This window comes from Schistocerca cancellata, unplaced genomic scaffold (genome assembly GCF_023864275.1).
Source record: "Schistocerca cancellata isolate TAMUIC-IGC-003103 unplaced genomic scaffold, iqSchCanc2.1 HiC_scaffold_675, whole genome shotgun sequence".
Taxonomy (NCBI): Eukaryota; Metazoa; Arthropoda; class Insecta; order Orthoptera; family Acrididae; genus Schistocerca; species Schistocerca cancellata.
In genome coordinates this window covers 1359-5000 of record NW_026046686.1, presented here as the reverse complement: position 1 = coordinate 5000, position 3642 = coordinate 1359, and the positions used below count along the sequence as shown (strand labels likewise).

The 3642-nt window shown below is 54.7% G+C and overlaps 1 non-coding gene across 1 annotated transcript in view; it reads right to left on the bottom strand.

Moving 5' to 3' along the window:
• LOC126139094 (small subunit ribosomal RNA) overlaps window positions 1-696 on the bottom strand; it is a 1910-nt gene extending 1214 nt beyond the window's left edge. The window contains exon 1 of the ribosomal RNA XR_007528546.1: window positions 1-696. This exon is cut by the window's left edge and continues 1214 nt beyond it. This is a non-coding gene — a ribosomal RNA (small subunit ribosomal RNA).
• Window positions 697-3642: the final 2946 nt, after the last annotated feature.

The following is a 3642-nucleotide window of genomic DNA, read 5'->3' as shown; positions in this document are numbered from 1 at the left end:
TAAACACCGACGGGCGGTGAACCAACAGCGTGGGACACAAATCCAACTACGAGCTTTTTAACCGCAACAACTTTAATATACGCTATTGGAGCTGGAATTACCGCGGCTGCTGGCACCAGACTTGCCCTCCAATAGATACTCGTTAAAGGATTTTAAAGTGTACTCATTCCGATTACGGGGCCTCGGATGAGTCCCGTATCGTTATTTTTCGTCACTACCTCCCCGTGCCGGGAGTGGGTAATTTGCGCGCCTGCTGCCTTCCTTGGATGTGGTAGCCGTTTCTCAGGCTCCCTCTCCGGAATCGAACCCTGATTCCCCGTTACCCGTTACAACCATGGTAGGCGCAGAACCTACCATCGACAGTTGATAAGGCAGACATTTGAAAGATGCGTCGCCGGTACGAGGACCGTGCGATCAGCCCAAAGTTATTCAGAGTCACCAAGGCAAACGGACCGGACGAGCCGACCGATTGGTTTTGATCTAATAAAAGCGTCCCTTCCATCTCTGGTCGGGACTCTGTTTGCATGTATTAGCTCTAGAATTACCACAGTTATCCAAGTAACGTGGGTACGATCTAAGGAACCATAACTGATTTAATGAGCCATTCGCGGTTTCACCTTAATGCGGCTTGTACTGAGACATGCATGGCTTAATCTTTGAGACAAGCATATGACTACTGGCAGGATCAACCAGGGAGCTGCGTCAACTAGAGCTGAGCAGCCGGCCGCCCGGGAGTGTGTCCCAGGGGCCCGCGCGAACACGCAAGCGTCCGCTCAATTATTCTGCAAACAGGAGGAGGCTGAGCTCCCCTGCACAATACACCTCGAAACCCTCTCAGGTCCGGCGGCGCGCAGCGCCGTCCTAAGTACTTGGTCGGGTTCGAGAGAGGCGCAATCGCCCGGAGTTAGGCGAGTAGACGCTTTAGGTGCGACCACCCGTGCTCCCAACTGAGCTTGCCGCTGCCGACAGAGGCCCGGGAGCGTGCTGTCGTGGCATTGCCGGCGGGAGACAACACGCGCCACCTACGGTGACCGGCAGCTCCAACGCCAGCGCCACAGAAGGGCAAAGGCCCCACGTGGGTGCCGAAGCGAACTCTCCCAGCACAGCGCACGTGCCAACACGTCTGCACAACTGCGATACAAACCACCAGCGAGAACCGCTGGGGCGACCGAGCAGCAGACGGCGTCGCGGCGCCGAGTGCCGGGCGGCGGCGCATCCTCAACGCACACAGTCCTCAGTCGGACCAGCACACTGCAGATGTCCACCGCGCTTCGCACCGGGCCCGCGAGGACCCACTTTGGCCGCCCGGCGCCGCGCGCAGGGTGCCCCGGCGCGCAGCTGCGCCGCCTGCCGCGTCCGTCGGCCGGCGCGCCTGCCACTGGGCGCCCCCACCAGCCGGCTGTAGCGCGTGCGCCCACGCACCGCGCGGCCAGCACGCCGGGCGGCCCCCCCTCACCGGCCGGGGACGGTCCCACCCAGCCACCGCCGCGTATCGCTTCACACACAGATTTGCCCTTACTGATTTACCTCCAGCAACAACAACCGCACCACAATGGGTTTACCAGTTGTTCATTTGCGTTGCGTCACGTCACCAGCAAACGTAGACGTCCATCCCAGTTTGCAAATGCAACGATTATTGCATACCTGTCTGTTAGGTGTCACGACACACTACGTCTGCCCACATACACGCAACAAAATGTGCACGACTAGAGAACACGTGGGAGGTGGCCCCCTACGTATGCGATGTCCATTACGAGACCGACTGTCAACCAGCATCTGTACCATGTCGCAGATGTGGAACGCGGTGCACCATGCTATCACACTGTGTGAGAAGAGACGACTACGTTTGAATACACGCGCCACTACATCAACAGACGGCTCATGCTGATCGCCATCCAGGGCGTCCGTTACTCCCACACGTCTCTATGGCGTACCACACTGCAATGTAGCTGTTATGGGGAGACGGCACGTGGCTGAGTGCACAACATTTGGACCGTATGGTTCGCTGTTGTTGGGCGCAGTCGTACGGTCACACATGTGCCACAGCGTATCATTCAGTACATACGGACCTATGTGCAGTACAATGTGAGGATTAAGCTTACGATATCAGCGGACAGTGGACACAGGCCGTACCACGACGTAGACTGAGCGCTTCGACATGCGAATGCCAGTGAACAGCTGCGAAGGCATTGAACACGCAAGCACCTGAACGACCAGCGTGCGAAGGCAGGGTGGAGGGGGGGGGGCGATGTACATCCTGCAGTTGTCCACATTACAGTGTACAGCGGGAGCATGTAAAAAGTAAGCAACACTTGCGAAGTGTTCAACATGAAACGACACACAAGAGGGTGGGCGGTGCGAGTAGCGAACTATATTCAGAGGGTTGTGGTTAGACAACACTAGATTAATGTAACGTGTCATATGCCAATTACAGAGCAGGTTAAGGCACAACGTGGGTTAGGTTAAGGCACAACGTGGGTTAGGTTAAGGCACAACGTGGGTTAGGTTAAGGCACAACGTGGGTTAGGTTAAGGCACAACGTGGGTTAGGTTAAGGCACAACGTGGGTTAGGTTAAGGCACAACGTGGGTTAGGTTAAGGCACAACGTGGGTTAGGTTAAGGCACAACGTGGGTTAGGTTAAGGCACAACGTGGGTTAGGTTAAGGCACAACGTGGGTTAGGTTAAGGCACAACGTGGGTTAGGTTAAGGCACAACGTGGGTTAGGTTAAGGCACAACGTGGGTTACGTTAAGGCACAACGTGGGTTAGGTTAAGGCACAACGTGGGTTACGTTAAGGCACAACGTGGGTTACGTTAAGGCACAACGTGGGTTACGTTAAGGCACAACGTGGGTTACGTTAAGGCACAACGTGGGTTACGTTAAGGCACAACGTGGGTTACGTTAAGGCACAACGTGGTTACGTTAAGGCACAACGTGGGTTACGTTAAGGCACAACGTGGGTTACGTTAAGGCACAACGTGGGTTACGTTAAGGCACAACGTGGGTTACGTTAAGGCACAACGTGGGTTACGTTAAGGCACAACGTGGGTTACGTTAAGGCACAACGTGGGTTACGTTAAGGCACAACGTGGGTTAGGTTAAGGCACAACGTGGGTTAGTTTAAGACACAAATTGCGTTACAAATTGCGTTACATTGCGGTACAAATTGCGTTACATTGCGGTACAAATTGCGTTACATTGCGGTACAAATTGCGTTACAAATTTGGTTAGGTTAAGGTGCAAAATGGGTTGGATTACAGTACACAACATGGTAAGAGATAGTGTGTTTGGGGGGGGGGGGGGGGCAGGTTCGTTGGTAGTGATCATTGTAAGTGAATGTCTGAGGCAGCGTCAGTATGTCACAGCAGTTCTGTCTCGTCAGGATGCGCTTTTCGCTCGTGACTGGAGGCGCGCCGCGTCTGTGGTTGCGGCAAGGGAGTGGCAGACCTGTGTGATTCATTCCTGCCATTGTTTCTGTGCCGTAACAGGAGGCAGTGTGGTGGTGTTGGGTGCACCCCTGTGTAGGACATGTGTGGGTGTTGGTGGCTTATCTGAGCAATTGTGGATGTTGGACGGGTGGGATATCTATTTTATAATTGGACCCCCTGGTGTGGTTATCATAGTGTGGATGGTGTACTGTG